The sequence below is a fragment of the Carcharodon carcharias genome, chromosome 5, assembly GCF_017639515.1.
Source record: "Carcharodon carcharias isolate sCarCar2 chromosome 5, sCarCar2.pri, whole genome shotgun sequence".
NCBI lineage: Eukaryota > Metazoa > Chordata > Chondrichthyes > Lamniformes > Lamnidae > Carcharodon > Carcharodon carcharias.
In genome coordinates this window covers 34028664-34041958 of record NC_054471.1, presented here as the reverse complement: position 1 = coordinate 34041958, position 13295 = coordinate 34028664, and positions in this window count along the sequence as shown.

Here is a 13295-nt window from a genome sequence, read left to right as displayed (position 1 = left end):
CAGAGTACTTCACTTTACCACATTCCTCCCCCTTTACTTAGAAGTACAGCTAACAAGCTTAAAACAAATTAACAATATACACAATAAACATTTACAGGTCAGCTGGCAGGGGAAGGCGGCTTAGTGCATCGGCATGTGCGATTTGAGTTCCTGAAGGTGAACAAAAGTGTATTCGTGGGCGGCTAATATTAGTGCCCATCCCTGGATGCGAGCTGATGCAATAGGTGGTATCGCTTTATTTCCTCCAAGTAATCCCAGTTGGGGTTGTGGTTGGTTATAATATGGAAATGGTGACAATGGAGATTTTGATTAAACTTCCAGACGCCGAACACAATAGATGACACCTCTTTTCCAATTTGGGAATATCGTCATTCTGCGACACACAGTGTGTGAGATGTATAACCAATGGGTCGTTCGGAGCCATCCACCATCCAATGTGAAAGGACAGACCCTACTCCATAAGGGAACGCATCACATGTCCAATCCTTGGAGCAAGTTTTCCATCGTTCTTTAGAAAATAGCACATGCTGAGGAGACCCCAAAGGATAGTCATGTGTTTTAATACAATCCTCAGTGTGAATTAATGGTGATGAATTCCCTAGGGTCCTTTTCCAACTCTATCTACTGGTAGGTATGGCTCATGTATAATTTCGAATATGTGGTGCCAGCTTTGAATACAATTCCTCAACTTTGGGTATCGGGTATCTATCAAGTTTGGCCACCTTATTGACAGTTAGCTTATAGTCACTGCATAAACACACACTTTGATCCGGCTTCAGTACAGGTAGGACATGTGTTGCCCACTCATAAAACTGCACTGGTTGTAGGTTGCCTATTTTTTCCAGCCTGTCCAGTTCGGTTTCAACCTTGTCCCATAGACCATAAGGGTCTAGTCCGGCTCTTATAAATCAGGGGGTTGCTTTTGGATCTACATGGATCCTGGCCTTTAGCCCTCGAATCCTCCCTAACTCGTTGCTGAAAATACTTTTGCAACAATTCCTGTAAACCTTTCGTTGTAATTTGAAAAGTTTTGGCCCATTTCAATTTAATCTTTTCGAGCCAGTTGTGACCTATTAAGCTGCCCCAGGGGGCCCCCCTCTCCAGCTACCACTATCATGGGCAACCTTTCAGATTGACCTCCATACGTCGCTGAGACTTGACATAATCCTTTCAGTCTTATTTCTTCACCCCTGTATCAGCTTTGTGTCCGAAACTTCTAACTTCAAAGGGTGGTTTCCTTTACTCAGATATCTAAATGTTTGCTCTCCAATGATGGACTTCAACGCTCCCGTATCAACTTCCATCTTAATGGGTTGTCCGTTAACTGTAATGACTACTTGGATTGGCTCGGTTCTACGGTTTGAGGATATATAACGAATGGATGTCTGATTCTATTCCTTCTGGCTCTTCCATGAGGCATATTTCACAATTTTTTCTTCTGCCTTTTTAGTGTTGTTTTAGCCTTTCTCTGCAGTGGCACATTATGCGGCTATAGTGGTGGCAGAAAAAGCATTTGACATGTTTGAGTTGTCGTTCGCTCACTGGAGGCCTGGATGCATTTCTCTCATTCATTTTGTGGGTTTTCATTGCAGTATTGTGTTTTTCAATGGCCTGGAGTGAGAGAGCATTTCCCGCCTTTCCGTGGAGTCGGAAGCTTTTGTACCTTTTGTTGCTGGATTGTCCTGCTCGACCAGATGGACGGCACCATTTTGTTTATCTTTATAACTTGGGAATCTCTAACAGCACTCTCCATCATGGTAGCTAATTTTAATGCCTTACTGAAGCCTAGACCAGATTTGGCTAGCAAACGCCTTTGGATAGTATCATCTCCAATCCTGCATATCAGCCGATCTCTCAACATATCACTAATGGATGTTCCGAATTTGCAATGCTCAGTTAATGCCTTTAAAATGGCCACATAATCAGCTATTGTCTCCCCTGGAAGCCTGTTCCGTGAACTGAACTTGAAGCACTGCATAGTAACTGATGGCTTTGGTTTCAAGTAGTTTTATACAATTTTTATTAACTCATCGAAAGTCTTGGAGTTTGGGGCGCTAAGTGACCTAAGGTTGCGGATCAACCCGCACGTTTTGCTCCAACAAGAGGACAAAAGAATTGCCCCCTCCTTCTCCTCCCCCGTGATGTCATTAGTGGTAAAAAAGAATGCTAGACGTTCGATATACTGAGACCAGTCACCTGAAATCGGGTTGAATGTATCGATGCGCCTGAACTGCGGCAGCGTGAATGGCTGTAATGGGACTGCACTTCCGATAGGCTTCCCAGGTAATGACGAATTTAGGTGTTTGGCTTACCATGGAGTCACCCTCTCTCTGGGGTCTCTTATAATTTTCAGGTCATAACCATTTTTCATGTATTTACCAATTTAAATGTATTGCCGCTTTAAGAGCAGTCACCGTATTTTTTTTTAACTCTGTCTCTGCGGCTGTCGACTTTCCTCTGCTGGATTTCATGCTCTTTTGGAGTTTTGGTGGAATCCCCGCGATCGTAACTCTGCAGGGTTTTTAAAAAATTTTAAACTGCAGCACTGCTTTCTGCCCCGATTGCTGACTGTCGCCTATTTGACAAGCAAAGTACAGATGCTCTTTCCAATGTAATGCTTTGCTCACCCATCTTGAAATTCAAATTCTTTTGTTCTTTATCCTTGTTGCCACTTTTATGCCTTGGGTAAGTGAGTTTGTTGGCCTTCCTATGTTCTCTTCGGTTGCTGCCCACAATCAATAATGGGAAGAATTAACAGTGATAGTTTATTGAGACATAGGGCTGAACACCATATCATAGGTGCTCACTCAGAAACCTCCAGAACTAGATTTACAGTTCCCAGTTGCCAGCGCTGTACAGTGATTCGTCAGTGCTATACAGTGATTTGTCCGTGCTGTTGCATGATCAGCACACTTGCATTCTCTTAAAGAGACGGGGCTCCTCACTTTACCACAATAACACAAGGAAATCTCAGTGGTGCAAGAGTCTTGGGAGCCCAAGCTCCATTTGACCTTCTCAGCTTGCTACACTTGCCACATGTCATGTATCAAATTACTCATACCTACAATATCCCGAAATGTTATTTTCTAGAGGGAATATAATCTGCATTTGAATGAGCCAACACTGCCTATTACAGCCAATTATATAATTTTCACCCTTGTTTTCAAATCTCTCCATGGCATCGCCCCTCCCCTACCTCTGTAATCTCCCCCAGCCCCACAACCACCCGAGATCTCTATGCCCCTCCAATTCCAGCCTCTTGAGCGTTGCTGATTTTGATTGCTCCACCAATGGCAGCTGCATCCTCAGCTGTCTGGGCCACAGGCTCTGGAATTCGCTCCCTGAAACTCTCCTCCCCTCTAACCTCACTTTCATCTTTAAAAAGCTCCTTAAAATATCTAATATCTCCTTACGTGGCTCAGTGACAAGTTTTGTTTTATAATGCTGTTGTGAAACACCTTGGGATGTTATAAACACAAGCTGTTGTTGATGGTACAGTCTCTTGATCTCGGCTGTATTCAAACTAAAAGCTGAAAGGGCTGTTTTCTGGCTGGCTGTCCCATCCTCTCCCCCGAATGTGTTTTCCATCGACAAGCACAGTGCATAGGCACTTTCATATCTAGGAATATACCATGTTTTAACAGACATTACTTGCACCTGAGTTAGGACTGTTAACTGGTTTAATTAAGTGCATTAATCTTGAAACATGCTGCAAAGTCACAAAACAGCTAATCTGCGTAAGGTAGCAGATGGCAATATCTAATTGCTTTCCAGCCTATCCTGCTCACCTTCATTTCTCAACCTTTCTCTCTCTGTGGTATTCTCTTCCTATTCTATCAATTGTGCTATGGCCAGTGTTCCTCTGAATTTTTGTTCCTTCTAAGCTCTATTGGTGTTGGTAGTGTGCTCCACTTTAGCCTTTGTGGTGTCCCACACTCTGAGCCTTGGTGGAGTCGCCTGCTCTGGGCCTTGCTGTTTCCCCACCCTTTGAATGTTGGGGTGTCCTATGCTCTGGGTATTTGTGTGTCCTGGACTCTGGGCTCTTATTCATGTCTAAACTATAGATCTAGATTGCGTCCCACATTATGGGGTTGTTCAAGTCAGTTTCTCAATTAAATAAGAATGATGTTTTGTGGTTCTGTCCCGAGATGAGTTTCCGACCTCATATCAGTCACCTCACTAAGATCACCAATTTACAGAACATTGTCTGACTTCACCCCTGTCTCAGCTCACCTGCTGCTGAACCACTTACTTATGCCTTTGTCACATCTGTACTTGACTATTTGACTCCTGACAGTCTTTCACATTCCACCCTCCATAAACCTGAGGTAATTTAAAACACAGCCCACCACTGCCACCCCACCACCACCCCCCCCCCCACCCCCCGCACTTAAGTCACAAAAATACCGGTTTCCTATAACCCTTGCTCTCTTTAAATGCTTCATTTATTTAAAAAGAAAACAATAATTTACATATACATAAAATGCATTGTCACCTCTCCAAAAATAATCTCAGGATCGTAGCCATTACAGTGCAGAAGGAAGACATGCGGCCCACCTGCAAATAACTTAAAACAAAAACACAAGTTATGATGCAATGCAGTGACCGTTATGTTTGCCCCCAAAATTCTTCAATCAAATGGTCACCACTCGAATGTAAACGGCGATTCATCCAATTGCAAATCATCTGCTCAGTGCTCAGATTCAGCCCAGGTCCTTGAATTGTAAGTTCCGAATTCACACTAGTGCCAGTCAGACCCACATCAGTAGGCAGGTCTCACATTTACACCAATTGAAACGGGGTGGGCTTGTTTGCTAACACCAGCTGATATATTCTACTTCCTCTTCATCTCTAAGCCCATGCCACCAACTCCCCCTCAGAAGGAAAGATGAACTTGCATTTATATTGCACCTTTCATGACCTCAGGCCTCTTTACAGCCAATGAAGCACTTTCTCAACTGTAGTCACTGTTGTATTATAGGAAACATGGCAGCTTTATAACCGTTTCTTCACTGTCACTCAATCAAAATCCTGGAACTCCCTCCCTAACAGCACTGTGGGTGTACCTACACCATATGGACTGCAGCAATTCAAGAGGCAGCTCACCACCACCTTCTCAAGGGCAAGTAGGGATGGGTAACAAATGCTGGCCTAGCCAGTGATACCCACATTCCTTGAAAAAATACATTTAAAAAATCTGTTTTAGTAAATGTTGATTGAGGGATAAATATTGTCCAGGACACCAGGGATAACTTCCCTTCCCTTCTTTGAAGCTGTGCCATGAGGCTCTTTACGTCCACCTGAGAGGGTAGCTGGGGCCTTGGTTTTACACCTCACCCAAAAGACTGCACCTCCAACAGTGCAGGACTCCCTCAGTACTGCACTGGAATGTCAGCCTTCATTTTTGAGCTCATATCTCTGCAGTGAGAATTGGACCCACAGCGTTTTGACTCTGAGGCAATAGTTTTACCCACTGACCTACAAGTGTTACAGATGCATATGCTTAACCAGCCATATCGTCTTCATTTTAAAGAGGAAGAAGTGATACCCTCACAGATCTCCCTCTTAATAGAAGTGGGGCTCCACATGCACATGGACTTGATTGCTGTTTTCTTTTTATTCTTTCATGGGATGTGAGTGCCACTGGCAAGGCCACCATTTGTTGTCCATCCCTAATTGCCCTTGAATTGAATGTCTTGCGTTTAATGGGAAACCAGATAACCATCTGAGGGAGGAAGCAACAGAAAATAAAGTTGATAAGGTTAGATGAAGAGGGCAAGAGATTCACTAAGCTGATTCCTGGGATGAAGGGGTTGACTTATCAAGAATGGCTAAACAGGTTAGGCCTTTATTCATTAGAGTTTAGAAGAATGAGGGTGATCTTATTGAAATGTACAAGATTCTGAGGGGACTTGACAGGATAGATGTTGAGAAGATATTTCCACGAGTGGTGGAATCTTGAACTAGGGGACATAGTTACAGAATAAGGGGACACTCATTTAAAACTGAGATGCGAAGGAATTTCTTCTCTCAGAGGGTAGTGAATGTCTGGAATTCTCTATCCCAGAGAGTTGAGGAGGCTAGATCATTGAAAGTATTTAAAGAGCGGGTAAATAGATTTTTGAAATATCAAGGAGGTGAGGGCTATGAAGAGGTGGCATGAAAGAGGAGTTGAGGCCTGGGCAGATCAGCCATGATCTTATTGAATGACAGGGCAGGCTGGAGGGCCAAATAGCCTATTTCTTATGAGTCCGGCAAGCTGGACTTATAATTATATGCAGATGAATTACAATGAGGTTTCCAAGGTCTGATGCAAGGCCTGCCATCTGCGGGTGGAGTGAACGATCACAAACTCATTTCACAACATCGTGAAACCGATTTCTGGCCTTCTCACCATATTATCCGCTCTCATCACTGAACATGCCCGATGCTAGTGGGCATGGAGTATCTGGAGTGGGACTTGGAACCATTGGCCTTCTTCCTCAGGCAATGTTTTGTGTCATTCATCTACCAAAGCCTTATTGAGCTGAAGTGCAATATCTCTTGTTGCCATACAGCAACAACTTTCATTTATATAGCTCCTGTAACATAGCAAAATTATCTCAAGACACCTCACAGGAATGTTATGGAACAACATTTGACCTAATGTCATTAAAGGAGATATTAGGCCACATTGGATCAGGTGACCAAAGGCTTGGTCAAACAGGTAGATTTTAGGAGGATAGGAAGTAAAAGAGGTTTAGAATGGAAATACCAGAGCTTTGGACCCCTGCAGCTGAAAGGAAGAAACCCTACAGTTCAAAGCCTAAGTGGCTGAAGGAATGACAGCCAATAGTGGAGAGATTAAAATCGAGGATGTGCAAGAGGGCACAATGGGAGTAAGGTAGAAATGTTGGAGGGTTTTAGGCCCGAAGGAGGTTATTGGATATTGAGAAAAAGAAAAACGGTAAAGAATGATGGACAGATGAAGGCAGAAATTTTTATGAGAAGTGATAAACAGTAGTGCTGGCCATAGTGTTCTGGGTGTGAATAGAGTAGTGGAAGGAATAGTTGCTCATGGAAGAATGGGAAATGATGAGCAATCTTATGTTTGAACAGTGGAGGGTGAGCTCAGTGACATATGGTTGGAGGTAGTTGCTAAGATATGGTTGGACGAGATTAAGAACAAAGAAACAGGAGGTGGTCATTCAGTCCCATGCACCTATTCCATTGTTTTTGACCATGGCTGATTGTTACCATAACTTCATTTACTTGCCTTAGCTCCATATTCCTTTATCTAACAAAAATCTATTGCTCTCAGTCTTGAAAACGAAAACTGTCCTCACACCCACAGCTTTTTAAAGGATTTCTATTATCCCTTGTTTAAAAAATGCTTCTTGGTACTTCTGAATTTTAAGATATGTCCCCGCCTTCTTGAGCCCAGTCATAGGGAATAGATTTTCGATATCTATTTACAGATTTAAGGTGATTGGCATAAGAAGCACAGGCAGCTTGAGAAAGAAAGTATTTCTACACCTCAAGTGGCTAGGATCTGGCACTGCCCAAAAGGGTGGGGTGGCAGATTCAATTTTGGCTTTCAAAAGGGAATTGGATAATCAACTGAAGGGAAAAAGACTGCAGGGCCACAGGGAAAAGGGAAAAGAATAGAACTAGCTAAGTTGCTCTTGCAGAGAATCAGCACTGGTTCGATGGGCCAAATGACCTCATTCTATCCTGTAACCATCCTGTGGGTGGCATTTTACGACAGTGGGATTTTACGGCCCTGCCGAAGTCAATGGAGTTTAGAATGGCTTGCTGCATCTTATGGTCCTGTCCCTGATGTGATGGGGCCTTAAAATTCCAGCCTGTGATTCCATGAAACCTTAAAATATTTAAAATTTCTCCATCAGATTACCACTCAGTCATCAACGCTCAAGGAAATACAAGCCAAGTTTATACAACCCCATGAATTGAGCCTCTAATGTCTGGTGTCATACTTCTAATAAAGAGGCTATCAAGCCACGAAGTTGCGTGTAAATAAGATCTCAAAGTTTTCAGAACCAGGAACGGCGATCAAAGTTGAAATAGCTACTACAGCACTTTATCTTGCCAATAACTGAAAATAAATCAACTGAAACTGTAATATTAACACAATAAAGGACAAGTATCCATGTTAAACACTATAGTAAATATGCAGTGATTTAAACTGCTTGTTCCTTTATCTGTGATTCAGTATCTGTTGAAAGGGAAATAAAGTTTTAAATAATTTACTAAATCAACATTATTCTGTCTCTTGTTCAGAAACTGTCACATACCTGAAAACAATTTATCGATTCATTAGGAAAAACAAGCTTGTGATATTGAAACTCTCAATCAACCATGGAGAAGATACAAAGAGATTAAAGCGTACCCTGGAGTTGTGCAAGGCTAGAATCTAATGGAGCATCATTGGTGGTTATGCATTCAGCTGTCTAGGTCCTAAGTTGTGGAATTTCCTCTGCAAAACTCTCCTTTCCACCCCTCTCTCCTCATTTGAGAAACTCCTTAAAGCCCACCTCTTTCACCAAATTTTTGTCCACCTGTACGAACATGTCCTTACATGGTACAGTTTTGCTTGATAACATCCCTGTGAAGTGTTTTGAGACATTTTACTGCTTTAAAGATGCTATATAAATGCAAGTTGCTGTTGTTGTGGGTGATATTGGCAGGCCTACTGAATACCAACAAGGATTATTATACTTCAGCTCTCTAAGGCTTTGGTAGATCTGTACATGGACCAGAATTTTACGTCTCGCTGTTGGGCGTGCACCGCACCCGAATAGGCATGAAATTGTGCGAGGTGACATCAGGCGAGCGTCCTGACATCATCGCGCACTTGCACAATATTCAGTCAGTGGGCACGCGCAAAAGCTGGACAGCACCCACCGACAATTAAGTGGGCAATTAAGCCCATTAATGTCCCAATCATCAGTGATTTCGTGGCCCACCCAACCTTACGGTTGGCGGACGGGCCAATCGGCCAGATGGGCTTCACATTTTTGGTGAAACCTCATCCAAGCATGGGATGAAATCTCAGTTAGGATTTCAAATGAAAATATATATCTGGAAGCTGTTTTTTTTATGAGGCCTGTTTTCAGGTGCTCGTTTGTGCTTCTTGGACATTTTTTGTAGCATTTTTGGGCTTTACTTTCTTACTTGTAGGTCTGCAGCTCTCTGAGGCAACTGTTGGCCTTCAGGGAGCTCTCTCAAAGCGCTCACCCATGCCCACAGTGATGTCTGCGCCCACCCTCTTCCTGTCCCAAATGGCAGTATTGAGTCTTTCTGCGGGTACGTTTCATGCTGGCCATTCATTGGTCATGTGCCTGAGGAGTGCAAAATTCAGCAGGATTCCATATTTTAAGACTTTGACTATAAGAAGCAGACTAAAAGCACTAATAACTAAACACAATTGCTGTAGGCCTCTTATGCTTTTAACTAAAGAACATAACTTTCTCATTTTATTCTTAATACAGCCAAAAAACTCACTTCACAGGTATAATTTACACAGTCCCTTAGTAGACATTAAATTCTCCTGGAACCAGTCCAAAGTGATTCTTAGCTCCTGAGTTCTTACCTTCGCTTTTTACCTTTCCTAGCCTGGTAACCTTTAACTCCATAATTGCCCTCCACAATGGGGTTTTTTTTCTTCAGATTCTCCCTCTGGTGCAAGCTGGGTGAATCTTCCCAGCCTCATATAAAATCCTCATGGACTTAGGCATTTTAATCTAAGCCTGAGCTCCCATGCATACAGTAAACCTGAAAGAATTTTGACCTCTCACTGCTTCCACCCTCCCAGATCCTGGCAGACTGAATGTGTCTGGAAATTTCTGGGCTATCTTAGAAACCCTTCCCCTCTCAAAGCCCATCTTCATGGCAACGTGAATCACATGGACCTTGTATACAGGTAGAAATGCTGATTAGCTATTCTTCAGACTCCAACTCACTTTTACCTTTGAAGCGAATGGACAGCTTAATAAAGAATTGTTTACAACTTGACATTCTTAACACCTTCCTGGACTTTGGAGAATAGTAGTCTAACAACTGTAAACACAGATGCTGCGAACATTGTCGCCAAGTGTGAGCACCTTCCACCTTCTTTCCAGCAAGCAGCCTGGGCAACGACGGAATCTTTAACAGCGACATCACCCAGGCCTGTTGTTAGGCAGGTTTCACAACAGGACATATCCTAAATTAAACACACAGTGCCAAAGCAAAACAATCATTATGTTTGTAATACATAGCATTCTCATTTCCTGGGAAGGAGCCTGTGTTCAAGTCCCACTCCAAAGACTTACGCACATAATCCAGACTTCATTGTAATTCTGAGGGAGCACTACACTGCCTGGATGAGACACTAAACGCCTCTGTCCTCTCAGGTGGATATAAAATATCCCATTGCACTATTTCAGAAAGAGCAGGGAGTTCGTCTCGGATCCTAGCCCATATTAAATGTCAACCAACACCATTAAAATGGATTATTTGTCAGTATTGATCTCTTTGCTGTTTGTGGGATCTTGCTGTGTTCTCGGCCTCCTCCGAAGGCCCCCAGCATCACAGGTGCCAGTCTTCAGCCAATTAAATTCACTCCACGTGATATCAAGATAGGCACTGGATACTGAAAAGGCTATGGGCCCTGACAACATTCCAGTAATAATGCTGAAGATAATAATGCTCCAGAACTTCCGTGCCCCTAGCCGAGCTGTCCCAGTACAGCTACAATGCTGGCATCTACCTGGCAATGTGGAAAAAATTCTCAGGTATGTCCTACACATAAAAAGCAGGACAAATCCATCCAGGCCAATTACTGCCCCATCAGTCTACACTTCATCATCAGTAAAGTTATGGAAGGGGTCATTAACAGTGCTATCAAGCGGCACTTGCTTAGCAATAATCTGCTCACTGACATTTATTTTGGATTTCACCACGGCTACTCTGCTCCTGACCCCATTACAGCCTTGGCTCAAACATGGACAAAAGAGCTGAACCCCCGAGGTGAGGTGAGAGTGACTGCCCTTGGCATCAAGGCCGCATTTGACCGAATGCAGCATCAAGGAGCCCGAACAAAACTGCAGTCAATTGGAATCAGGGGGAAACTCTCCATTGGTTAGAGTCATACCTGGCACAAAGGAAGATGGTTGTTGTTGGAGGTCAGTTATCTCAACTCCAGGGCAATGCTGCAGGAGTTCCTCAGGTTAGTATCCTAGGCCCAACCATCTTCAGCTGCTTCACCAGTGATCTTCCTTCCATCATAAAGTCAGAAGTGGGGATATTTGCTGATGATTGCACAATGTTCAGCACCATTCGTGCCTCCTCAGATACTGAAGCAGTCCATGTCTAAATGCAGCAAGACCTGGGCAATATCCAGGCTTGGGCTGACAAGTGGCAAGTATATTCGTGCCACACAGGTGCCAGGCAATGACCAGCTCAAGGACTATCCGTTGAAAAGGTGGTTTATGACGCCTATCCGCCTCCCAAGGACAGAGGCAGAGCAGTGTTATAATAGGAGCCATGTATCCACAAAGGCAGTAGTAGAGAGGACCATTCAGTGGGAGCATTCAATATCCCCCAGAGCAGTTGTCACTGATAGTGGGTGCATGCTGCACTCTCCACAATCTGGCTCTGGCAAAGGGAGACCCATTGGAGGAAAAGGATCTTGACGAACTGCACAGGCCACAGAGGATGAATCCAGTTGTGAGTCAGAAGAGGAGCACGGTGAGGAGAACATAGAGGGCGTGGAGCCAGACCTCGGTAACCTGCAGGGTGGCAGGGACACCAGGGACACCTTGATCCAATGCTTCTTCAGCTAGGCTGCCAAAGATCTGCTTCCACCTCAGGCCAGGGCTGCCGTCTCCATCCCGAATTTATGAAATGACCCTTTCATTTGAACTCAAAGTCCAATCAATGCCTATGTAATAAAGTATCAAGCCACTCATGCCCAACATTACATACTGACATACCCTGCACCAGAAAGAAAAAGGGCGAAGCATACTCAGGCCATCAGAACCAAAGCAAATTTAATGTTATTGTCGCATTGAAAGCATAATGACATTACTATTACTGGTATTGATAACCGCACCAGCAGACATATAAACCAAATATAAATGAATAGAAAATCACCCATGAACTGTCCCTCTTGTGCCCATGGCGCCTTTAACTTACGTTTCCGGGTGCTATGTCTAGGTGCTCTCCCCTCACTGGCAACGGCATTGGAGACAACCTGCTGACTGTGCTGTCCTGTTGGCCTTGATGACATTGGCGGTTGTCCTCTGGCCAGTGGAGCCCATGCTGCCCCGCCTCGGAGGGGCTGGCACCTTCCCAGTCATCACAGTCTCATCAGAGGTAGCAGTCGCTGGCAGATGGGCGGACGAGCTATTGCCATCATCCAGAGCGCCCTGAGAGGAGTCCGCAGACGACAAGCAGCTCGTGCACCAACGTGAGGTCGCTTTGAACCTCCCTGCCTACCCTTGATGGACGGGCACCTAGCTGGGATACTGGGTGCCTCATCCATTTCCCACACTGTCACTGACCACCTGAACCAGGCACCAGCGCAGATACCAACACCTCAGTGGGCATTAGATTAGCAGCTAGAAAGTCGGCGCATGTTGGTGAGGGCATTTCACACTCATGAGAGGTGCAGGTGGAGGCAGAGAGTGCCCAGGGCGCCGGCAGTCAGTGGACTGCTGGGGACCAGGACAATGCTCAGTCAAAGGCAGATGATGGGTCTCTGGAGTCTGAGCGCCACCCCAGGGTCTCCTGATCCTGTTCCTGGAGCTGCCTCTCCATTACAGTTGCCACTCTCTCAATGGAGGAAGTAGTGTGCTCAGCTATGAGGTTCAACGTAGTGCTCATGCTCCGCATGGACTCCTGCACAATGGAGACCATGGCACACAAATCCTCATGGATCTCCGCCAGATCCTCCCGCACATCTTGCTGGACATCCAGCATCTGCCGCCTAATGGATGACTCCAGAGGCTCATCATCTGCCTTTGACTGAGCATTATCCTGGTCCCCAGCAGTCCACTGACTGCCGGCGCCCTGGGCACTCTCTGCCTCCACTTGCACCTCTCGTGAGTGTGAAATGCCCTCACCAACATGCGTCCACTTTCTAGCTGCCAATCTAATGCCCACCGAGGTGTTGGTATCTGCGCTGGTGCCTGGTTCAGACAGCGGCTGTGACGCAGGTGCAACAGAAGCTCGGTGGTCTTCTGGTGTCAGGTGTGGCCCTTCAGGGTCTAGAGAGTGACTGCGTGCTGGCGATTTTAAAAGGGAGAACAAGG